Below are 25879 nucleotides of genomic sequence, written 5' to 3'. Positions count from 1 at the left end.
TTTTGAGTGTAGCCTTGGCTGGGCTCTTGTCCTGCTCAAGGGGAATCCTTTGAAGGCCTTGTAATAAATCCCTACTTTATTCCTTTAACTCTGCCCAGCCTCTGTTCCAGGGAGCCTCTCCAGGCATCAAGCTGATCAGTGCCCGCAGAGCAAAGGATTGCTCAGGAAGTCTCCCTCACCCTCGGACAGTCCCATCTGACCAGGGCAAAAATCCAGTGGGGAGGAGAACATTATCTTGGGCCCTGGAAGGTGTGTTCTGCCTTTGCTTTGCACTTCCTTTCCTTGGACATTTGTGACATCTCCTTTGAGGAACTGAGGCTCATGGAGTTGCCACCAAATCTCCCATGGGGCTCCTCAGAGTGCACAAAGCCCAAAGGAGCTGCACCTCTACCAGAATTGGCTTCAAGAATTAATTTTGTCAGGAGTGGAATTAATGAAAAAGATTTCAATGAGCAATTACCTCAAATGATTTTTTCCCATTTTCAGGATTTTCTCTCCTTAGTTTTCTTTTCATAAGAAGCAATATAACATTATTTTCTAATTGATATAGAAGCAGGGTGTTCCCTAAGGAAGTCTTGATTGGTAGGAAAGGTCTTCCTTGAGGTCAAGCACTGCCTCTATGGATAAAACTTTGCTTCTCACATTTTCAATACTGCCATTTCTCTCCTGGGCCTCCGGGCACCTGCATCCCTTTTCACCTTCTAGAAGGCAGTAATCTGCGTCTCAGCTGCTTTTATTTTTTGGGACAGGAATGGTGTTTTCTGTGGTGGTGAAACAGCAGCCAAAGGCTGCAAACTGAATCCTGACCTGAGCCGACAGAAGCCATGAGAAAGCTGACAACTCTTTGTGAGAACAGAGCTGTGCAGCAGTGAAAAACAACTTGTTTTTCCTGAGATAGAGCTCGAGGACTGTGCAAAACAACGACTTTCCCTGAAAAAGAGCACTAGGACTGTGATAAACACTAGCCACCTGCATAAACTGTTTTTTCACTCTTAGATAGAAAAATGAAAACTATCTCTCACAAACAACTTTTCCTGCACTTACACACCAGGGATTTGAGTGACCAATCAATACAGGGTAGCAGCTTGTTACTGACCAATTGGGGATAGACAGGGGATGTTCTTAAAAAACCCTAAGAAAAGGTATAAAAAGACCCTATAAAAATAGCACAGGAGTGATCCTTTCTTTTTGCACCATAAAACGTGTCCTGCATCCCTCATTTTTGAGTGCTGTTGCAGTGCCCTTTTATTTCACAGGTTTTTGGATGGTATGTTCCAGTTCACCCCCTGTATGTTGTATTTCCCCAAGTTGGATTATTCCCAGGTTATATCCCTCCCCTTTTACCCTTCCGTCATTATAATCCCCACCCTGTATTCCAGTGCCTTCCCTATCCATCACTCTAAACTCTGCCCCTGTTCTGGACCCTTCCCTGTCAGTCTCCTGTAAACCCCTCCCCTGCAGGTTCCGCCCCTCTGGAATTCCCCTCATGTATGACGCCCCATTGGCCCATGTGAGCTGCCCTCTCCACCCCCTTATCCCATTGGTCCCTGAGATGTATTCCCCTCCTTTTGCTCCTCCCTCCCTGATTCCCTATTGGCTCAGCGATGGTGCCCACCCGCAGGTCTAGTGCTGTATAAAATCCCGAGCACATGGGTGCTTGGGGCTCTTTGGGCCCTGTTCTGTTTGAGGAACAAATGTTCTTCAGAATCTCACACCAAAGGCCTCCCTCTCCTCTTTAGTCTGCTCCCTGACGCTGACACCATTCCAGCTGTGGAGCAGGTGGCTCCAAGGTTCAGCTCTCCCTGTTTCAGGGGAAGCTGTTCCCCACTCATGGCCCTGCGTCGCCCCTGAGCCAGCTGTGGACTCCAGTGTCAGCCCGGGGCTCCTGCTGGCCTGAGTCTGCCCTCAGGCAGGGCTCTGCTCCCCCACAGCATCTGGGTGTCACCTGTGAGCACCGTGGAGAAGACACCTCTGTGCCCTCTGCTCAGAATTTCACTGCCAGGACAGCAGGAATGCAACCCAAATCTGCCTTCAGCCTGCTGGGTGGGGAACTCCTGCACCAGAGGCTTTCTCGCCATTCTGCTGCTCATGGCCAAGACATTTTCCCTGCCCCTCTGCCAGGGCAATGCCCTGTGCCAGTTCTGCTGGGAGGCTTCCCTGGGGCGGTGCTGGCACCAGTGGTTCCTTCAGTATTGGAACTGGAGTCAGCGAACACAACTGAGCCCTGCTGAGCTCTCAGGATGGCTGGGGACAACTGATCCACCTGGCCCAACCCAAAATTCACCCAAGTCCTGCTGGAGCCGATGGACCCAGTGGCCAAGAACGGCCAAGAACGACCCCAGGTAGAACCACTCGCCCTTTTCCAGGACACCGTGGTGGCTCCACCCCACCGTGGCCAGGCATTACAGGTGACCGTGTAGGGCCCCTCACCCAGGAAACCCCACAGCCCCGCAGTGCCCTGTAGACAGGTAGACCCAGCAGCCCCATCCTGCCAGGGAACCAAATTTCAAGACCAAAAAATAATTTCAACATACTTGTGATATATGAAGATTTTTTTTAGCAGTTAAATTCTTTTGAGTAAATCAAGAATTCTGGGGGTGTTATATTCTATTTGCAGGGATGCCCAAAGAAGGCAGGAATGTTGCATTTAACTTCATGTTCTCAGAAAGCTAATTTATTACTTTATAATACTATCTTATATGAAAGAACACTGTACTATACTATGCTATGCTATACTATACTAATGAATACAGAAAGGACAGTTACTGAATGTTGAAAAAATAATAATGAAATCTCATTACTTTTTCCAGAGTCTCAACACAGCTTGGCCATAATTGGCCAATGAGTCAAAATAACTCACACCAGAATCCAATCAAACAATAACCTGTGGGTGAACAATCTCCAAACACATTCTGAAAATGAGCACAACACAGGAGAAGCAAATGAGATAAGCATTGTTTTCCTTTTTCTCTGAGGCTTCTCAGCTTCCCAGGAGAAAAATCCTGGGTGGAGGGATTTTTTCAGAGAATGTGAATGCCCCAGTGTTAGAGATGAGTAATGAGATGGTTGGCTCTCCCAATTAAGGGGTGAACATGATAAGTATGTTAAGAGAAGTTGTACAGATGTAGAGTTCTGTTACTGCAATGTGTCCCCCCCGCCCAGCATTGTTATCCCGGGATGATCTTGGTAGTGCGGGCATTTGGGGAGGGGCAGATTGTTCCTAAGAGGCACGGCTTAGCAACAGCTGAGCTCCAATCCAGTTCCAGGAAAGCAGTCTGCACCAATGGACAGCGACCAAGAGTCAAGAGACAGCCTTTGGGAGGAGCTAGGGCTGCCTGTTGCAACAGCAAGGATATAAAAGGGAGAGCAGCCATTGTGTGGATGAGCCAGCCACGTGGTTACCAGCCACAAAGTGGGGGAGGCTCCCAGCACTGTCACTTTTTCCTTATTTAGTCCCTTTGTTGTAAGTTTTGTTAAGTTTTTAAAAGACATTTCAAAATTTTGAGAAGTGGACAGTCATTTCTCACAGGGAGAAGAAGGTTTTAAAGAATGCTTTTTTTTTAAATTTTTTTTTTCTTTTAAACCCAGGCCATGCCGACTTCTCTCACAGTGAACCACAGCCTTTCTCACCACCTGCACAGCCACCCCTCCACTCAACCTACTCCCCCTGGACTCTGCACAACTCCCAACACACCATTTGTCTGGGGGAAAGCACAGACTGTGTCAAGGCAGCAGAGCCCAGACCTGGCCTGACTTCCCCAGACCACTGGAAAGGAGGAAATCCAGACCCACGGACACACACACAGACACAGAGCAAAGCTTTGCTCATAGGGTTTATTGACTATTGTTTGCTTATTCTTCAGGGGAAATGGCCCAGGGCTCAAAGGGTTCAGGGGGTTCCTGCAGGGATGATCATCTCCTCATGCCACTGGAGAGGAAAAAGGACACTGGTCCTTGCAAGCCTAAAAGACAAAGCCCAGAAGGTGACCCCTGGAGCCCACTGGGCCATGGCTGGGCTTTGTCCCCAGCCCTGTCCCTGCAGGCACGGCTCACCTAGGCATCCAGAGAGGCAGCCAGGCGCTTCTGCCGCAGGAGAGCCCGCAGCTCTTCAGCCACAGGGGGCTGGGGACAAAGGCAGCGTTAGAGACACACTGGGGGCACTGGGCTGCACTGGGAGGCAGGGGACAGCAGGGGGGCCTTGGGGAAGGGGCTGTGGGAGCAATGGGGTGCAGGAGCTGCTGTGCTGCTGCCCAGAAGCACTGGGCTCCTGGCCAAGAGGCACAGCTGGGGCAGGGGCTGCGTCCTGGCTCATCCAGGGGCTCCTGGGCTGACAGGGATGGGAATGCAGCAGGGCCCTGGGCAAAGGCTTCCCTGGGGAGCAGCCCTGGGGCAGGGCATTGTCTGGGCTGTCAGGAGGGGTGCACTGGGCTCTGCTGGGACAGACAGGGATGGCCTGGGCTGTGCTGGCCAGGCAAGGGGAGGCTCTGACAGCGGCAGAACTCGTGGTACCCACCAGAGGCGTCTCCAGGACCACGACATTGTCTAAATCCAACTGCAGAGAGATCAGGAGACCTCGCTGGTCACTGGGATGTCCCCAGTGCCAGCAAGGGATGGGGGAACACCACTGCCCCCCAATGCCCTGAGGGGATGCCCTCCCATGCCAGCAGCCCACTCACCTCCCGCAGATCATCTTGGGTTCCTTCCAGGAGTGCCTGGAAAGGAGAACAAAGGCTGGGTCTGGACTGGACCTTGTGGGGCTGGGGGGGACACGGGTGCAGGGAGCAGGGCGCAGGCAGAGGGATGGGAATTCAGGGCCTCCAAGGAGATCTGTTTGAGGTGGGGGGAGACACAAAGACACTGATCTGGGGTCACTTGAGGGCCCAGGGGACAGGGCTGGGGGTGTGGAAGGAGCAGGGTGTGAGGTACAGGGGAGGAGAAAGGAACTGAGGTGTAGGGACATGGGTGGGCAAGGGAGGGACTTGGTGGTGACAGGAGAATGAGGACAGGTGGGGACAAAACCAACGGGACTGGGAGATGGTGTGGGAGTGGGGGTGAGTCAGGGAATTGTACAGGGGGACCCCTCTGCAGTGGCCAGGAAGAAAAGCAAAGGATTGAGGGGGGACATGGAAGGAAAGGCCTCAGGAATGGTCAGTGGGAAGGTGTTTGGGGACCCTGAATGGGACACAGAGGAGGGACCAAAAGGGTGGGATGGGAGACAACGAAGGGCAGGATGTGGGGACAGCGTTTGGCTGGTGCCTCACCTTGGCCTGTGCCGGGGGGCACAGCAGGATGGAGAAGAGTAGGGCCACGCTGAGCACAGCCACCTTCATCTTCCTCTGGCTCTGGGCAGCGCTGCCTGAGGCTGCAGCAGGTGAGGAGCACCTTTATCCCTGCCGGGACTCCTCCCTGCACCCTCCCTGCCAGCCCCCAGGCCAAAGCCCGGCTTGGCACAGCCCCCAGCCCTGGCCACAAGCCCAGCCCTGGCACAGAGTCCACCCCACCCCACCTGTGGCACGGATCCAGCCCCCTTGCCCGGCATCCCTCCAGCTTCCTGCACGGGGCAGCTGCCCCTGGAAGGGCCCAGGCACCTGGGGGGCCAAGGGGGGCAGGCAGGGAGCCAAAGGCACCTGGGGACCCTGTGGGGACAGCCCCCAGTCCAACACAATCCATCCTCCAACAGCCCCCAGTGCCAGATCCCCCATCTCCTGCTGCCCCTCCCCTGCCAGAGCTTTCCCTGGGGGACACCCCAGAGCTGAGCCCGGCCCCAAACCCAACATGTGGGAGAACAAGGGGAACAAGGGACATAGGATCAGGTGGCTGATTGGCATCTCAGTCACTGCAGACACTGGGCAGCACTGGGCAATGCTGAGCACCTGCAGACAAGGCTGAGGCCTGGGGAATGCCTCAGGAGTGACAATTCCCACATCCACACAACCCGATAGCCCTTTCCCTGCAGATGCCAAACCCCACCAAGCTCCATGACCACAGCACTGTCCAAGGGGAATATGCCCTGCCCTGCCCCTCATCCTGTCACACCTGCAGCCACCGAGCCCTCCCAGAGCACCTGGGTCATGGCCCTGGCTCTGGGCCCAGGCCAGCACTGGCCCTGAGCAGGATGTGCCCATCCCAGGCACATGGGGAAGTGGGCACCTGTCCCCAGGCAGCCACTCGGAGCTAATTGGGGTAACAGAGGTGCCCTGTGAGGAGGAGGAGGGGTGTTGGTGCCCTGCCAGCCTCTCTGACAAGCCCTGTTTACCCAGGCCCTGAGGCACCAGGAGCACATTCAGACATCTTGGGCTTCCAGGAAGGAAAATCCACACTGAAGTGGTTCCTGAGAGCTGTCCATGGCTGTGATTCCTGTTTGACATTCCAGGGCATTAGTGAAGGGTTCTGCACATCTCTTTCCCCAGGGACAGTATGGATCCACCAGAGAAGTGTTATGGCCCAGCTGGGAAAACATTTCAGGCCACTGCCTTGATTGTTTGCTCTGGAACTCACCCAAGGAGGCGCAGGGCCCAAGGGGGATGATTTCCCTTCGGGGTTTTGATGCTTTGGGCCTTGGAGGAGAGACCAGAGTGTCCCTGTGGGGGATTCTTGACCAGATGGACAAGAGCTGTGATGTCATTGGTTTTCTGAGGTCACCTTGGAGAGAAATTGAGGAAGTGTCTGCAGGACCCTCAACAGTGAATGAATGGATGAAGGAGATTCTCACTGTCCTGACCCACTATCCAGCAAAACCACAGCCAAGGGAAGCGGCCTGGTGGAATCAGGGGGGAAGGAGACCTTGCTGAGCCTGGTGCACACTGGGCACTGTGGGGTGATCCCCTGCTGGTGTCCCAGCTGTCAGTGCAATACCACTGCTCTGGTAAGACTGGGTCCTTCAGAAACAAAAGAAGTGCTCAAGCTCAGGGGAGGAGGGGATCTGGTCGCACTTCTCTTCTCTGGCAGTTTCTCTCCCAGGGGGGACATTACATGAGAATTGGGATGCGGTAAAGGACAGGGCTGAGGGCAGCTGCTCCCTCTCTCTCTGGGCTTCGCAGGAGGACGCTGGGAGCTGCTGCCTGGGAAAAGGAATTGGTTGCTGCGGGTGGCCAGAGCAGCTTCCCCAGGCAGGCGCTGTCAGGCGCCTGCAGCACCGAAAGCGGCTCCACTTGGGGCTGCCTTGACAACTGCCCCAGCCCAGCAGACGCCTGAGCCCGGATGGTGCAATCAAAGCCTCACCAGAGGGACGAGAGGACTCCTCGCAGAGCAGATCCAGACAGGTTTAGTAAGGGAAAATCCAAGGGCCCAGCTGAAGTGAGGGGGAAGAGAGAAACAGGAGCAAGCAGGAACACAACCTCTGCTGAAGGGAACCAGAGGCAAAGAGCCAGGAGCAGGGCTGGGGCCAGGGTATATAACTGGAGGAAGGCAGGAGGGCTCGGGGTACAAATTATCCAATGGGGAAGGGAGTCAGGGCTGGAGTTAAGGTGGGGTGACACGGGACGCACCAATGGGGGAGCAGAGTGGGAGGGGTCTCTCAGGGAAAGCCAATGGAGCAACGGGGAGTACAGAACTTTCTGGAACTGGGGGACGAGCAGCAGTCGATTGACAACAGCACATTCACATTAACAAGCAAAGAACCATGGGGAATTGCATCAGTCTCTCACCTTAACTTAAAGAGTGGTGTCCTCCCATGGCATTCCAGGTCCATCTTCTCCATGGCTGTCTCTCACATCTCCCCATTTTTATTTATTAAATAAACATCTCCCTGTCTTTTGTAATTTTTTTTCTTAAAACACATCAGTGCTGCTGAAATGATAACAACTATGAGAAGGACCCCCAATAAACTTTTAAGAATGGGGGCACCCATACAGGAGCACTCCACTGCATGAGCGTTTTGTCCATCATGTCCACAACTTTATTTTCAGTAAGAAGAGTCTTCATTTGCTCTTGCATTTGTTTGATGGTGGCCTGGATCGATGTGCTTTTCCATGACAGGTTAAAACAACAAAGTCCTTTGAAATCTTCACAACCATGGCCATGGGAGAGCAGCAGGAAGTCGATGGCCGCTCTGTTCTGAAGGGTGGCATGTCTGGTGCTTTCCTCGTCCGCTAGAAGGTCTGATAAGGCAGCGGATGTAGCCTTGGTCTGCTTACTAAGCCAGCACTCCAGGTGAGAAAGCTCACCGAGGGCCTTTGCAGCTGCAACCCATGGTAGAAAGATGGAAACAGCGACCCTCTTCGTCTTCCCCAATTACAAATTTGGCCATCACAATTTTGATTGAATTGGGAGTACAATCTTTTCTGGGGCACCAATTGAGTTTCTTGTTTCCAATTTTTAATTTGGGTAGTGTTTGGGGTGAGGGTAGTAAGCTGGCCAAGGCTGCAGGGGCCCCCTTTGATCTTCGAGGGGATCCCTGCCCACTCCCTGTCACCACAGATGAGAAACACTCCCTTGGGAAGCACTCTGGGAAACGGAGAGGACTTAGATAATGTTTTGGCAGTATAATTGCACCAGTCAACATCATTGTATCTCTTATCATTTGGTGATTTATCTTTTCTCACTATCATCTGTGGTTCAGATTTCTCATGCCAATTTTGTTGGGGTAGCTTGTCGAAAAAGTTGACACAAGAAGTCGCTTTGAGGAGCCCGGTAGGTCTAGTTCTTGGAGGTCCTGTGGTGCATGGGGTAAGATCTTCATCCACTCGTCCCAGGTGTCTACCAGGGTGGGCTTCTTACCTGCACAGGCATATTCATTTGGTGACAGGGGGATTCCCACCAGACATGTAGACAGCGGGTCTTTTGCACCTCCCATGGCCGTGCAAAAGTTATCCTGCTTGAGAGATTTCCCCAGTGTGACCCATAGGTTTTCTGTTGGTTGTGGCATGACCCATCCAACTGCTGTTTGGATGCACAGGAGCACAGTGACGGTGGCAGCAGCTGTTAAGGTATTTCGGGGTGTCCTGGGAGTGGCCATCTGGTCCTCCAGTGAGTCAGGTATTGACTGTTCAAGCACTGATAGAAACATGAATGGTCAAGTTAGTTGTCACTGTAATTTTCTTCGTTTTGTCCCTATGGAAGGGAGGGCGAGGGATTGGCAATTGGGGCAGGTGGAGACAATTGCCTTGGCTTGGTCTCTGGAAATCTTAAATTGACCTACTAAAGCTGGAGCATTCTGAGGGAAGAATGCATGGCTTAGACGAGCCTGTTGAAAGACATGTGGTGCAGCGGGGGAAATGTGGGTGGCACTTGCTGCCATTGCTAACAAGTCTGCTCTCCGCTTGCCCTCAGTGATGCATCTTGGCAGCTCTGTGTGCGACCGGATGTGCAGGATGTGATAAGGTTGCTCTCTGTGGGAGATGAACCAAATTAATTCAGAGAGCAAGCTGTAGAATTTTTTTATTTTGGATTTCCTTGAGCAGGGCACGCTCTGCCCGCTCTGCTATCCCAGTGACATATGCAGAACCTGTGACTGAATTGAAGGGTTGTTGGAATGTTCAAAACGCCCTCACAGCTGCAGCAAGTTCTGCAGTCTGGGAGGAAACCTTAAACAACACTTGCTTACATACTATAGAAACCTTCTATCAAACCTTAAAAATTCTCTACAAATTTATTTCCAGCATTACTGGGTCTGGCACCGCCCAGATCTGGTGTTTGCTGCCACCTCCAGTGCCCAGATCTGGAAATTCCCTTGTTCCGGCAGAGCCAAGTCCAGCAATTTTCTGGTAAAGAAAGCCAAAATCTGGCAATTTCCCACTGCTGACACTGGCAATGCCAAGATCTGGTGTTTGCTGCCACCGCCCGTACCCCAGTCTGGACATACTCGGTTCCAACACAGCCCAAGTGCAGCAGTTTTTTGGAAAAAGAAGACAAAACGCAGCAATTTCCTGGTGCCACGACTGTCACCACCCAGACCTGGTGTTTGATGGCACCGCCCATGCCCAGATCTGAACATTTCCCTGTGCCACACAGCCCAAGTCCAGCAATTTGCTGGCAAAGAAAGCCAAAACCAGGCAAATACCTGGTGCCTACACTACTCCGATCTCGTGTGTGCTGACACTGCCAGTGCCCCGATGCGGAATTTTTCAGATGCCTGCACAGCACAATTCCAGCAGTTTGCTGGCACAGAAAGGACACATTTGGCAATTTTCCAGTGCCAGCACATTCCCCGCCAAGATCTGGTGTGCGCTGGCACTGCCAGTGCCCACATCTGGCAATTTCCCAGTGCTGGCACAACCCAAATGCAGCCATTTTCTGGCAAAGAAAGCCAAAACCCGGCAGCTTCCCGGTGCTGCCACCAGCACCACTGTCTCTGTCTCTCTGGGAGCCTCTCAGGAACCCTGGGCCAGTCCCGAGTCGGCAGACACCGGGGGCAGCCCCGACACGGCCGACAGCGGGGAGACACTCTCTGTGCCCCGAGGGTACTGAGGGCACCTGGGCTGGCCGCCTTTGCAGCACAAGAGACACCAGAGACAGCGGTAGAAGATAAAGGGCCGACTCTTAGCAGGGGTTAATCCAAGGTTTTATTCCAGGTGTCCCAAAGGAGCCCCTACACCTCAGGGGCCTCCTGCCGAGAGCCCGGGAGATGTGCCAAGGTTACATTTAAAGGGAGGTGGAAACCCAAAGTAGAGAACATTTGACTAACCAAGAAGTGACCCTAAGGGATGGGTCCTGGGGGATGGACATTTAGGACAGTGTATGGGGCAAGGCTTGGGGGGCTGACCCCTGGCCTCTGGCTGATCACTCGACATCCTGGACCAAAGCTTCTAGAGGGAGGGGATGGGATGCTGAGTGATTGACAGAGAGCCAGGGTGGGGATTTGGGGATGATCTCAGTAAGGGCAAAGGATTACACAGGGAAAGGGAGGGGGGTACCATCTGGGATGAGCCATTTCGGAAAAATACGGGGATTCAAAACCTAAACTATCACAAAGTATTACAATGTATGAAAACACACTACAACACACCACCCAGATCTGGTGCCTGCTGCACAAGTGCCCAGATCCAGAAATTTCCCAGTGCTGGCACAGCCCAAGTCCAGCAATTTGCTGGCACAGAAAACCAAAATCCGGCAATTTCCTGATGCCAATACAGGCGCCCAGACCTGGTGTTTGCTGCCACTGCCAGTGCTCACATCTGGATATTTCCCCGTTCTGGCAGAGCCAAGTCCAGCAGTTTTCTGGCAAAGAAAGCCAAAATCTGGCAATTCCCTGCTACCGTCATTGGCAATGCCAAGATCCGGTGTTTGCTGGCACCACCAGTGCCCAGATGCGGGAATTTCCCGGTGCCGGCACAGCCCGAGTCGAGGAATTTTCTGGTAAAGAAAGCCAAAACCTTGGAAACACCTGGTGCAGGCCCCACCCAGATCTGGTGTTTGCTGGCACTGCCAGTGCCCAGATCCAGCAGTTTCCCAGTGGCAGCACAGCCCAAGTCCAGCAGTTTGCTGGCACAGAAAGACAAAACCCGGCAATTTTCTGGTGTCAGCACCGGCACCACCCAGATCTGCGGTGAGCTGGCACCGCCAGTGCCCACATCTGGCAATTTCCCTGTGCCAGCACAACCCAAATGCAGCAATTGTCTGGCAAAGAAAGCCAAAACCCGGCACCTCCCAGATCTGGTGTGTTGGGGTTGGTTTAAAAGAAGAGGGAGACCTCAGCTTAAGGCTGTGGGAAAACCCTCTTTAGTTGGGGTCAGCAGGAGCTCCCGCCCATAATCCTCTTGTTCAGTTATGCAGATTGTTACTAGAAAGTTCTGAGTTCTCTTTGCTACTGTTGATTACATTTTACTGCAAAAATTGTAATATTCATAATCCTTCCTTCCTCTTGGATCCTTCCCTCAGATCCCACCTTAACCCCTCCCCATATATAAATGTATAAATATCCCTGCTAGACCCTGGACCCAGGCTTTTTTCTGCTTTGCTCTGCGTACTGTGCACGCCGTCCTGTTTGTTGTGTTTGCCTGCATTAAAGTTCTGTTTCCAGACAAGCAGATGAAAGCAGTCTCTGTCTGTAAAGTGGCCAGAGCTGGTTCTCAGGGAAACCACTGGCCAATGGTCCGGACGAGGACCAGAAGGTTTCACTGGTGTTTGCTGGCACCGCCAGTGCCCAGATCTGGAAATTTCCCTAATCTGACACAGCCCAAGTGCAGCAATTTGCTGGCACAGAAATCCAAAACCCGGCAACTTTCTGCTACAGGCTCTGGCACCACCCACATCTTGTGTTTGCTGTGCCCGTACCCAGATTTGGAAATTTCCTGGTGCCAGCACAGCCCAAGTCCAGTGATTTGCTGGCACAAAAAGTCAAAAGTTGGAAATTTGCAGGTTCTGGCTCCAGCACCATCCAGATCTGGTGTTTGCTGGCAGCGCCAGTGCCCAGATTTGGAAATTTCCCGGTGCCTTCACAGCCCAGGTCCAGCAATTTGGTTTTATCTTGCTTAGGCAGAGAAGTTCCTGGGACTGTGACTTTCCTTTTTCTTGCTCTGGACTGAAAACCCAGAAAAACACCTGCAGATCACACCTGTGGCCCACCGAGATCTGGGACGCTGCATTCCAGCACCAGAGGGACTTAGAAGAGACCGAGTGAGCCAACTACAACCCACAAAAAAGGACTTTCTGAATTTGCCATCTCTTCAGCACTGTCAGAGGTTTTATTTAGTATTATTCATTTTTCATGCTTGTGAATACTTTACTTGATAAATAAACTGGGGTTTATTAACTTTTCCCGAGGGGAGTCTTTTTCTGAACTAGTAGGAGGAGAGGCCACTGGAACTTGCTTTCTAGACAGACCCCTTTTGGAGGTTTCCTCCCAAAATTTGCCCTAAACCAGCAAAACAGTCACAATGGAAACTTCACCAGTGGCATAATTTCCTGGTGGCAAATCGTGTGACAGAAGCTTGAGCTTGTCCTCCAGGAGAGATTCTTGGCAAGAGCAGACAGGAGAAGATTGCCGGAAAACTGAAACAGCTTTCCAGAAGCAAAATTAAAATGAAAGAAACAATCCAAGATATTTTTCTCTATTTATTTCTGTGCTCCCCTTTTCCATGTTGCACTACTCCATCCCAATAATTCCAGATGCACTGCACCTCTAAGATCAGTGGCTTAGTGATTTTTAGATACTCTAAAATACCATGAGGCACACTGAGTTTTCCTTCCCCTGTTTTTACTGGAAGGCAACACGGGAGATGTATGTGCAGTGCTGGGCTCAGGTAGGAATCCTAGCCCAAGGGAAGGTGTCCCGCCAGTGTTTGCCCCTCAGCCAGGCCAATGCAGAGCAGCAAGCGAGGGGATTGCTGTGCCAGTGTGCAGGAGTCAGGGCTCTGCACCTGGGCTCAAGGCTGCAAAGTTCCCGTGTTTGGACAGACTCAGGGGCTGTGCCCGGGGCGCGCGGGGCTCGAACGTGGGGCTCGTGGGGCGAGCGGGGAACGGACACGGGGACGAACGGCCCCGGTGCTTCAGTTGCAGCAGCGGCAGCGGCGGCAGCAGCAGCAGCAGCAGCAGCGGCAGCAGCAGCGGCGGCAGAAGCAAAACAGATAACATAGAACGATCTTTATCGTTCTCTCTTTCTTCCTCTTTCTCTCTTTCTGTCTCTGTGTCTCCCTTTCCCGTTGTCGGGCACCCTTCTCCCGGGGTCCCTTGCCCGGCGTCCCTCTCCTCTCCCCGCCTCCCTCTCCTCTCCCCGCCTCCCTCTCCCCCTGCCGGGCCGGGCCATGCCCCCGGCCCGCCCCCGGCCCCGGGCGGGGCTGCCCCGTGCCCGGCCCCGCCCGTCCCGCCGCGGTCTCGCCTCCGCCCGGCTCTGGCCCTACTGGCGGTGGCGCTGCTGGGCGGGCATCAGTGCCGTGTGCGGGGGCGGCATCGCCGCCCTTCGCCTCCGCCTGGCCCGAGCCCGGCCCCGGCCCCGAGGCAGGCTCCAGCCCCGAGCCCGGCGCCGGCCCCGGCCCCGGCCCCTCCCGGGGCCCGCGGAGGACACAGGCGGCGCGGCCGCTGCCGCCGCCTCCGCTGCGGCTTCCCCGGCCCGAGCTCCGCCGCTCGGCAGCGCGGCCGCCGGCCCCGAGCCTCCCGTGCCGCGTTGCGAGGAGCGAAGGCCTGGGCATGGCCGGCCCGGGGCGGCTGAGGGGCGCTCGGGGGCCGTTGCTGGCCCCGGGCCGAGCGCTGACAGCCGCGTCCCGCCCGCAGGGACGGCGCACGAGGCCCTGCAGGAGCGCTACCGCCTGGGTTCGCTGCTGGGGCGCGGAGGATTCGGCAGCGTCTTCGCGGCCACGCGGCTCTCGGACGGCGCCCCGGTGAGCGGCGGGGCCGGCGGCGGGCGCAGGACGAGGGGGCGGAGGAGGAGGAGGAGGAGGATGGGGCTGGGCAGAGCGGGCGGCGAGCTGAGGCCGCTGCTGTCCTTGGCTTGCAGGTGGCCATCAAGAGGGTGCCACGGAACCGCGTCCGGCACTGGGGCGAGCTGGTGAGTGAGCGGGGCCAGCGGCAGCAGCCGGGGCTGCCGGGCAGGGATGAGCCGAGGCCCGGCACGGTGGAAGCCGCCAGGACGCCTCGAGGGGGAGCGGGCGTGGGCGCAGCGCAGGGCGCAGAGCATCCCGGGCTGGCTCAGGGCTTGCCCAGGCCTGGCACGGCATCAGCCCCACTGAGGGCATCGTGCTCCTCCCGCAGCCCGACGGCAGCAGGGCCCCGCTGGAGATCGTGCTGCAGGCCAGGGTGTCCACTGGCTTCCCCGGCGTGGTGCAGCTCCTGGAGTGGCTTGAGCTCCCCAACGACATCGTCATGGTGCTGGAGCGGCCAGAGCGGTGTTTGGACCTGCATCGTGTCATTCGGGCATGCCGGTTCCTGCCCGAGGAGGTGGCGCGGGAGCTGTTCCGCCAGGTGCTGGAGGCCGTGCGGCACTGCGCCAGCTGCGGGGTCCTGCACCGTGACATCAAGCCAGAGAACATCGTGCTTGACCTGGCCACCGGGCAGGCCAAACTGATTGACTTTGGCTGTGGCACCTACCTGCAAGAGACAGCCTACACCCACTTTGCAGGTGAGCCCACGTAAGGGTGTACTCCTGGTCCCGGGATCTCATGGCCCAACATCTCCCAGCCCAAGCTAGCTGTGGCAGCGGGGATTCTCCCTTTTGCTGCCAGTCAGGGGACTGAGTCTTCAGCTGAGTTGCTTTAGAGCGGGGCTGGGTGGGGAGCCATCTTCCAGCCCTGCTGGCAGCCTTTGCCAGCCACTCTGCCCAGGACTGGGGCTGGGCTGGGGCAGCCAGCCCGACCAAAACCCCCGTGGGTGGGGGTAGCAGAGAGGGGGGGGAACCTGTGCCCCAGCCAGTTTGGTGTGCAGGCGAGAGGAAGGGCTTGCACTGCTCCACTCGCCCTGTTTGCCTTGGCTTCCTAATATTTTTGGGGCAATGCAGACAGGGAGGAAAAGGGCATGTTTTCCCCAGCACAGAGAGGGTTTTTCCTTTGCATGTCATGGTCAGGCTTAGCCAGGGCTTCCTCTGCCCTCTTCTGACACCAGTGGCTTCTTTTCCAAGCCTTAGTTTGTGCACAAGTCCCAGGTGCTGGCGAGAGGGCAGTGGTCACCCTGTGTGCCACTGATGCAGCCCCCGCAGGCCCAGGGATGCTGGGGCCAGGCTCTGGGAGCAGCAGCATCCCCCTGCTGAACTCCATCTGTATTCCATAGGAACACCGTCCTACAGCCCCCCGGAATGGACCCACTTTGGCTGGTACCATGGCGAGGCAGCAACGATCTGGTCCCTGGGCATCCTGCTGCACCAGATGGTCTGCGGGGAGCACCCTTTCAGGAGGGGCCGGAACCTCAGCTGGGGCCAGCTCCCGCTGCCACAAGGGCTCTCTCAAGGTGGATCCTCTTCTCTGGGCACAGGGGGAATCCCAGTGCTGGGAGCCAGCAGCGGGCTCGTGAGCATCCCGCTCTGGCAGCTGCTGAGGAGGTGGCACATGTCCTGCTCTCCTCCAAAACAGGGAATTGATGGGAAAGTTTAGGCCCAGCCCTGAGCGCATCCAGCAAGGCCTGGGCATGGCAATAGTGGGGCAAAGCAGACAGGAGCCTTCTCTGGCTGACCGGCAGTTTCTGCTTTCTCTGCCCAGAGTGCAAAGATCTGATCAGGTGGTGTTTATCCGTGAACTCCTTGGAAAGACCCACATTAGAAGACCTGTTCTGTGATCCTTGGGTGCAGGATATTCCTCGGCCCTAGAAGAAGGGAGAGAGCCACAGGCACACTTTGATCCAGGGCCCTGGTAAGTTGCAGCTCCACACATGCCTTGGCAATCAGAAGCAAAGGAACCCAGACCTTTTTGTGCTGCCTGTGTCACTGCACGGGGGTCATGGGATGGGCACACGCAGCCCTTGTGCTGCAGCTGAGCTGCTCTGCCCAGCACTGGTGGCCGCCATCCAAGCTGGTTTTGCTTGTGCTGGTTCCCTGACAGCTGGGGCCCTGGGCAGAGCCCTGAGAGCCTGGTCTCCCCCCAGGGAAGGAGCAGGAGCCCCTGGAGAAGCTGTACCGGGTGGGGATGCTGCTGCTGCTGCTGCTGCTGCTGCTGCTGCTGCTGCTGCTGCTGCTGCTGCTGCTGCTGGAGACAGCCAGGATGGCACCAAGGATGAGAAGCTCTTCCTCAGCCTGGCCACTGGAGGCTGAAGGTGATGGACTTTGATTCTGGCACCTTCTTCAAAGCCAGACTCCACAGGGAATTTGCAGATGAGTCCCCACCCTGGGAAATGCTGCCAGATTTGGGCATGGCCCAGCCTGGCTGGGAAGCAAAGGTTCCCCCTGTGCTGGGGCAGATGCAACTCATTCTTCAGTCACTGCCCAGCTGCTTTTGGCAGGGCTGGGGCATGGGCTGGGCTGGTACAAATGGGAGTGGGCTCCTGGCCCTGCCAACAGCTCCCAGCAGCCACCGTGGCCTGGGCCTGGGCTGGGGCTGGGGCAGCCAGCCCGACACAAGCAAAGCCCCATGCTGGGAGCACAGGTGGGACTCCAGAAGCTGTGCAGGGGCTGCTTTGCTCTGCAGGCAAGGAAGGGCTGGGCTGCTGCACTGCCCTTGTTTGCTTTGGGATCACCATGATTTTGGGGGGCAGTGCAGGGAGGAAGGGAGAAAGTGTGGGCTTCCCTCAGCCATGGCTGGGTTTTTCCCTACCATGTAGGAGTTGGGCCTTCCTCAAGGCCCTGACAGAGATAAGAGTTTTTCCCATGTTTCTTGTTTTCCCTTTTTGTCTCTAATCTCTTTTCAAGAATGTGTTGTTTGTTTTTCCAGAGGAAGCGTTCCAGGTGGTCCAGTGCAGATGGGGAAGTGCTTGGGAGCAGCTGTGGCGTGGATGGGCGGTGGCCTTGGAGAAGGCTGAGGACGTGGTTTGGGAGCAGCTTTTCTTGCAGCCGTGGCTGGCGTGAGGTGGGTCCGTGTGTGCTTGGCAGGGTGGGATCAGAGCTTTTGGGAGATGGCAGCGAGCACAGGAGCATCCTGCTCTGGGCAGCTGCTGAGGGCTGGATGTGCCGTGGCTGGCTGCAGGCTGGGCACATGTCCTGCCCTCCTGCTCTGCTGCCAAAGGCAGCAGGGATGGGCAGCTCTGGGCTCAGCTCTGGGCACAGCCAGCATGGCCTGGGCACCGCAGGCCTTGGCACAAGGGCACAGGAGCCCTCAGCTGACGGGCACTTTCTGCTTTCTCTCCTTGCAGCCGGGCTCTGTGGCTGCTGAGGCTGCTCTGGGCTCTGCCAGGGCTCTGCTGGGCTCAGCCCTGGGCCCAGCTGGGCTGGCTCTGCCCTCACATTGCTCTGACAGCTTTGCATCAGACGAGCCCCTTGCGAGCACAACGCCTGAGCTTTCTGCTTTGGCAGCTGAGTGAGACTCTGCTGCAGGCCCAGAGATTGCAGCTGGGGACACACATCCAATTGGCAAGAACCCAAACCCTCCACAGTCCCAGCTGAACGCCTGGATCTGCACAGGGTCTTTGTCTGTCCCATTCTTCCTTCTTGATTGGCTGGAATTGTGCAATTGCACTTTCTTCCTCCTCTAGAAGTGCCTGAGTGGGCCAAAGCTGGCGAGTGGGCCGTGTTCCTGAGGCAGTGCAGTCTGGAGCTGATGGATGGAGAATTGCCCTTCTGCACTGCCCAACCAGAGCAAAAAGCCCTAAGTGGCACTTTGTGTCTCTAAGAAATCCCTGACAGTTTCAAAGGGAATGTGCAGCTCCTTCCCAGGCTGAGAAGGAAGGGCATCTTCTAAAGGATTTGGGCTTTGACAGAGTTTCCATTCCCAGTCCTGCTTGGAGCGGGAAGGGCACAAAGCAATTTCCTCTTGCTTTGAGCACAATTTCAAATGGCAATGTTGGAAACAAAGCCCAAAATCTTTTCAAAGGCTGCTGGGGTCAGTAAGGTGGATCCATGCCATCAGTACATTTACAATGTAAATAACTGAGTTCCCCTTTAAAAAAGATCATTTACCTCTTAATGCAAAGTTTCAGAAGTTTTTCACTAACACTTGGGTTTTGTTTTCATCTTTCACATTTTATATAGTTTTTTTTTTCTTTTTCCTTTTTTTCCTTTAAATAGAAAACATGTCCTAGAGAAGGAATGTCCTTTGCTCCTGGTTCCTGTGTGGAGCAGCTCCCTTCCTGCTGGCTGAGCTGCTCAGGCAGAGCCCGGCAGCTCCTGGCCCTGCAGGGCTGAGGCTTTTCCCCGTTGCTGGGCACAGACTGATGGAGCAGCACTGCTGAACACGGGCACACACAGAGGGCCCAGCAGCAGCTGCCTTTGGCCACCTGAGGCTCCAAGGCCCAACCTCTGAGCAGCCAGGGCTGGAAGAGACTGGCAGCATCTGATCCCTGACTCTGGGCCAGGGCTGCACAAATGACCCCACAGCAGCAGCAGCAGCAGCAGCAGATGGAGCTGACTTTCAGCACAGCCCCTGCCCCTGTTCCCTCCCGTGTGCAGCGGTGTCACAGCAGCCTGAGGCACCTGGGAGCCCCCAGTGCCAGCAGGGACTTGAGATGGCAGCCCTGGGCTCCTGGAGGCTGTGCAAGGAACGGAGCTGGGCACTCCCTGTCCATGGGGAGCTTGCAGATGGAAAAGGCTGCTGTGCCCAGGCAGCTCCAAGGGCACAGAAAGGAGGCTCTGGAGCACTGGATCTGTGCCAGTGCCACAGTCCTGGGCAGCAGCCAGCCAGCCCTGGGGGAACAGAGGGCACAGCAAGAGGGACAGAAGCAGGCAAGGGCAGAGACTGGGAAGAGCCAGGCCCGCGAGCAGGAACAGCTGCTCCATTGCCCTCTTGGAGAAAGCTCTTGGCTGCTTCAAAGCGCTGAAAGGCGTGAAGGGCAGAGAGGAGGCCACAGCAAACAATGCTCCTGTTTGCACAGCCTCCCCTCTCCGTGTCCCAGAAGGAATTGGATGGACTGGATTCGTCTCTCCGAGTGGTCTCGTTCAGCATGAGCAGCTCAGCACCAGCAGCTGAAGGAGCTGAAGCCTCAGGCCACAGGAGCTGGGCAAGAGGGAACTTCTGGAGCAAAGTAATGCTGCTAAAATAGCCCCAACTGAATGCAGCGGATCTCATCATGGAATCACAGAATCCTTTCTGTTGGAAAAGCCCTCTGAGCTCACCCAGTGCAGCCGCTCAGCCAGCAGTGCCAAGCCCAGCACTAAAGCACGTCCCTGAAGTGCCAAGGCCTGGACAGCAGCCCTGAGTGAGGCCTGGACAGCAGGCCCTGAGCCAAAGGTGGCCTCTGGAGGAACCTTCCAAGCAAAGGTTATCTTTGTATCTGCTCCCTGCTGAGATCTGCATGGTCATTAGCACTGTGATAGATGTAGCCACTCCTTAGTGAAACATGGATGGACCTTTGTGTATTGAGAAGCCAGAGAAGGCCATGAAATCTGACATCTGGCCTTGTGTGGGGCTGAAGGATCAAAGTCAGCTGCCTTGGCTCCTCCTTGAGGCCTGGCCAGGCTTTGGGAGGGAGCCACGAGGAGGATGAAAGCAGATGTTGGCACACTAGCAGTGCTGTCAGTTTGTTCATGCAGCACTGTCAGAGCTGGGCCCTCTCCCAGCGGGCTTGGAGCCTCAGCTGGGGCTGGAGGCACCTGCAGGAATTGCCAGTGCCCAGGAGTGGCTCTGCAGCCCTTGGCTGTGACAGCTTCCCCAGCTGCTGTGTGCATCTGGGGCATGGGAAAGGCTGAGGGGAAATGCTGCTGCATCTTTCTTAATCACTGCAGGCAATCTTTGGTGGGGATGATTGGCTGCATTGCTGAGCTGCTCCTTTTGTGATTCTTTGCTGCTCTGAACTGCAGGAAATGACACTGATTCCTTCAGTTGGAGTCTGTGTCTTTGGTGCTGACTTTGCCCACTGGTCAAACCAAACTGGCCCAGTCTGGCCAGATCCCAACCAAATGTCACTTGTTCAATGTCAATGTGAGGCATCAGTGCCATCAGAAATTCCCAGATGGGAAGCCCTTCCCTGGAGTTCCCTGGCTCTGGAGTGGGCTGAGGTGGGAGCCCCGTGGGAGCAGTGGGGCAGTCGGGTAAAAGAAGCTGCAGCCCTGGATGTCTTCAAATGCATCCAAAAACTGCACATGGAAAAGGAAAAGAACTTGTGGGTTTGGGCAGACAAAGATGAATTTGTTGAGAGTCCATTGGAAACAGCACCTTCAGAAGGAACAATTATTGTTGGAATGCTCCCACATGGAGCAGGAGCAGAAGGTTTTAATCTTGAGCTCAGCTGCATTTGTGCCAGTGAAATATCAATATGATAACTAACTATATGTATTTATTGTATAATAAGACCTCAATATATATATATATGTACATTTTTATATATATATATATATACATTTTATATATATGTCTGTATCTATCTGTCTATATGTATATCAATATCTATATCTACAAATGAAATAATAATAATGTGAAATAGTGCTGACAATACTAATTTGGTAGCTTTGGCTGCTCAGGGATGTAACTCTAAATACCCTACAGAACAGGATTGGCCAGGACCCTCATGTCAGTGGTCAACTATGTGAGATTGTATACAATGTAAAAAGGAGGAAGGGAGGAAATTGGCTATTTCCCCAGGGTTTGGTGATACTGTGATGCAGAGGGCTTTGTCTGTTGCTGTGAAAAATACAGGGATGAAGCCTGCAGGGTTTTTCATGTCCCAGACTATGCACAAGCTGCAGGATTGGTTGAACGGGTGAAGGGGTTGTTAAAAGAGCAGTTGAAAAAATGAGGAGATGGGAACCTTTGCCCATGGAGAACCCATCTCCCTGATGTGCTCCATGCCCTGAACAATGGCCCACGGGGGAAATGGAAACCCCTGGCTGTGCACGGCTGCCCCCAATTTGCAAATCCAACCATGGGCAGTGAGACTTGGACTGCCTGGGAAATTGTTCTGGCTGTGATGGCCCCTGGCAGGGCCAGCCCAGAGGCTGCAGGGCTGGGCCTTCATGCATTGGAATTAATGAGGATGAATTCAAAGCAAATGGGAGCCATCAATACTGAAACAGGAATTCAGATTCCTCCAGGACACTTTGCTTTGGTAACTGCTCCCTTGGAGCTTGGCCTTGCAAAGTGTTCATGTCATGGCAAGAGGAATTGATGCAGAATATCCAGGAGAAATTACAGTAATTCTGTGAAACAATAGTGACCAGGATTGGATTATTCAACCCCGTGACAGGGTAGCACAATTATTGATATTGCAATTTTAGGAACGATTGTGAAAAAAGGAGCTCCAGCTGCAATCACCACCGTTTGTGGAGATAAAGGGTTTGGATGCAGCCGTCTTAATAATGGAGCCAGAGTGTGGGTCCGGAGGCCAAATGGCCCTCCCGAGGCAGCTGAAGGAGCAGCTCCTGGGAAAGACAACTCTGAGTCCTGAAAGCTGGGCAGGAGCAATGGGAATGTGTCCCTGCAGCCAAGGATTGTGTGTGAGAGCAAGGAGATCTGACAGGATATTGTTTTACACATGCTGCCAGACCAAATCTCCCTGTTTGCCCCAAGGGCCCCTTTGGCAAATGCTCTGATCCACGGGGCTCCATGGGAAGGCTGCTGTGACACTGAGGGACTTGCACAGGAATTGCATCCAGGAGCCTGGGTGCCCCTCAGGGACTGGGACCCGGCCCCTTCCAGCCAGAGGGGAAAGGGCCCCCCAAGCCTTGTTAGCCCCATACAACATGGTTAAGCTGAACAGCAGAGGGCCTGGGGGCATTATTCTGGAATTAAAAAGATGCCAGCTCCATGGACAACAGAATTCTTGTTCCTAACTCCAATGAGATTGAGAAAAAAGAATGAAGAACGGTGTCACTAAAGTACTACTGATGTGTGTAAGGTGTACCTTGATAGTCAGCCAGAATCTTTGTCTGCCACAAACACCTCTAGTGTTTGACCAAGGGGTTAGTCATCAAAATGTAATGATGAGTTCTGATGGATTGCTGAGCTTCTTTTGTAATTCTTTGCTAATGATGATGTGCTTTGCTGAGCTTATCCTTTTGTAATGCTTTGCAGCTGTGCATGATATAAATGCCACAATTCCTTCAGTTGGTGTCTGTGTCTTTGGTAGTGACCCTGCCCACTGGTGAAACAGGGCCCCCTCTTGCCTAAGTGTTCCCTGGGAAGGCAAAAAGCCTCCCTCCAAAATTCCCCCCTTGCTCCTTGTTCCCCCCCTTCATAGCCTGAGCATGATGTGCTCTGGTCTGGGCTGTGCCCGGGGTCAGCTGGGGTCACCTGTCCTGGCTGTGTCCCCTGCCAAGCTCCCCCGCAGCCCCAGCCCCTCCCCAGCGTGGCTGGACGAGGGGCAGGACAGGCCTTGGCTGTGCTGCAGCTCAGCAAGAACAAAACCATCTCTGCGTGCTCAGCGCTGTGCTCAGCACCCGGCCCAGCAGTGTCTCAGTGCCAGGGGCTGTGCCCTCAGTGCCTGCCAGGGCTTTCCGTGGCAACTGCCAGGCCAGGTGCCCCAGGTGTCCCCCCCAGTGCCGCTTGCCATGGAAACAGTGCCCAGCCCTGCCCCTTTCTGTCTGGCTGACCTGGCCTTTGGCCCTGGCAGTGCCCTTGGCTGCTGGTTCCTGGTGCCTGAGCGGCCAGCGCGGCACAGGGCAGGTGGCCATGGCACAGCCCCCAGCAAGGGATCCCCTCTGGCTCTGGGCACTGACACCAGCCCTGAGCAAGGGGCCCAGGGCAGCTTTCCATGGCCACCAACCATCACAACGGCTCCGGGCATTGCTTGCCATGGCACCAAACCAAGGAACGGGTCCCCGTGGCCGTTGCCATGGCACCTGCTGGCACCAACCAGTGTCACTGCAATTGTACCTGGAACAGCCCTGGCACCGCTTTGTCCTCAGGGTTGCCATGGCAGCCCAGGGCAGCAGCAGCTCTGCAGGCAAGGGGCCATGGAACCTGGCTGCAGAAATGGCTCCTGGGGCTGCTTTCCAAGGAAACCTGAACTGATGGCGGTTGCCATGGCACCCAAACCCAGCCCTGGGGTCCCTGCAGTGTCCATGGCAACAGCCCCTTGCAATGGCCCACTGCCTGTTGGGATGATGATCCACCCTCACAGCTGGCCCAGGGCAGGGCTGGAGTGCTCTTGGTGCCACCTTGGGCTTGGCACACACTTGAGGAGGATGTCTGCTTGCAATGGGGAAACTCAGGAGTTTTAGATGACTTCAAAACTCAAAGAAGGAAAATCCCTCTTTGTCTGAGTGCAGCCACTTCTCCAAGCAAAGCAGCTCCCAGGTGAGTGAGGAGAGACACCATGGGCTTGGGGAATGTGGAGCAAGGTTGTCCACACTGGCTCAGAGCTCAAGGCACAGCTTCTCTGAGCAGGCCAGACCTCCTTAGGACAGTCCCTGCATCAATAGCAGTCACCGAATGCTGCAGTCACTTCTTGTGTAATAAGAACAGCAATAAAAGACACCCATTAAAATAGGAATACATATTTCCTAGAAGCTCTTTGAACTATTTCTCCATAACTGTCAAAGGAAACCCTTCAAATGAACTGCACAGGAGCAGAGGGAAATCAAGGCAGAGCCATGGTTTGTCAGGACTTGCTTGATCCTCATGAGCCTCACTGTGCATTTGGAGCTGAGCCCTTGAACCTCAGGGCCTGGGAGGAGATTGCACAAACCTTGCCTGGAGTCAGAGTCAGAGGAAACACCCAAAGTGTCTCCAGGCATTCATGGCTCCCACTGAGGTCCCTGTCCAACACAGGCTCCTCATGGACTCCTTGGAGGAGAGAACCTTGGAGGAGAGAATTAGTGGCCAGGATGGCACAAAAACCTCTCAGACACTCAGTGTGGAAAGGAAAATCCAAAGTACCTTCAACACCTTGAGTGTCTCAGAGCATGAATGAGCCCCACTGAGTGTCAGTACAAAGCTCTCCAGGGACTCATTAACGCAGATAATTGGGGCCATGATTGCACAAAGCTCTCACAGGGTCTGGATCCAAAGGGAAACACCAAGTACCTTAAAAGATCTGAAGTACCTTGAAGCATTCATGAGCCCCACTGAGTGGTGTTACTGACAAAGCCTCTCCAGGGACTAATTACAGCAGGTAATTGGAGGCCATGATTGCACAAAGCTCTCAGAGACTGCAAGGCCAAAGGCAAACCCCAAGTCCTTTGAAAAAGCTGCAGCCCCTGCAGGGAGCATGAAGGAGCCCCCAGGGCCATTGCTGAGCAAGGCTCCCCAGGGACTCCTTGCAGCAGATCCTTGAGGCCACTGGGATGTGGGCTAGGGGGGGATGCAGAGGGCAGGACAAGGGGCTGACAGTGCCCAGCCTGGCTGGGGCTGGGCCAGGAGGCCCCAGGGCCTCAGCACAAGGTGTCTCCTCCCAGCCCTTGCTGGCACAGACCCTGCTGTGCCCCAGGGCACCAAGCCTTGGCTTCTCTTTGTCCCCAGCTGCCATCAGTGCCTCCAGTTCTCTGCTCTGCCTGGGGCCTGGGGACACTTTCTCTGTCGTGTCCCTCAGTGGGAGCCACTACAAGTCCCAGAAACTTTGGAGTTGGATTGTGACTTGGAGTTCTGCAGAGGCTTCTTCAGCTCCCTCTCAGGGCCTGATGTTCAGGGCCTGAGCACAAAGGCCCAGAGGCTCCTAAAGTCCTTGTGCTGTGTCTGTGCTGCTGAGCTGGGCCGGGCTCCTGGCCCAGAGGCAGCTCCTGGCAAGGGCAGCAGAGCTGCAGAGAGACAGCTCTGGGCAGGAGCAGCTCCTGTGCACAGCCCAGCAGGGCTGGGGCACTGCCTGCAGCCAGCCCGGGCACAGCACAGAGGCACAGAGAGCTTCAAGCAGGCAGGGCTGGGAAGGGGCTGGGAAGTGCCTGGGGCACAATCACTGCCAGCCCTTGGCACAGCAACCTCTGGCTGCAGGACAATGCAGCTGCAGCTCCTGCACTGATCTCCTAAAGCTGCAACATCCCAATGCCTGCAGACTCTGCGAGTGCATCTCTGAGGATTTCTGCTGCAGGGGAGCTGAAATGCTCATGAAGCTCTCACATGCTGAGCAGTCTCAGAATATTTCCAAGACAAGGATTTTGATTAAAATGAGGCAATTTCCTAAGACTTTGTCTTCAGATTCCTACTAGTGGAGAGTGGCAGGGAGGGGGGATAATTATTAAAGGATGATTATGAATTATTAGTTCTGAATTTTGGCAAGTGGTGCCTGAGATCACCAAACTGTTCCTTCTAGTGACCAGCAGGTTCACAGGAGATCCCTAATGTGCCTTCAGCCACTGTGCCCATGGACAGCAGCAGCAGCAGCTTTGCTGGAGCCATCAGGCTCAGTCTGAGCTGTCCTTTCTGCAAGCTGCAAAGAGAAGCTGCCCCCAGGCAGTGCCCTGCAAACAGGCAGGGTTCTGTCAGGCCAAGGAGAGTGCACAGAGCTTTGGGCTCTGTGAGTGCTGGCACAGAGAGATCAGGCACAGGGAAACCCCTGCAGGAGGAAA

The sequence above is a fragment of the Agelaius phoeniceus genome, chromosome 34 (assembly GCF_051311805.1).
Source record: "Agelaius phoeniceus isolate bAgePho1 chromosome 34, bAgePho1.hap1, whole genome shotgun sequence".
Lineage (NCBI taxonomy): Eukaryota > Metazoa > Chordata > Aves > Passeriformes > Icteridae > Agelaius > Agelaius phoeniceus.
The sequence above is the reverse complement of the archived record's forward strand: the minus strand, read 5'-3'. Positions refer to the sequence as shown.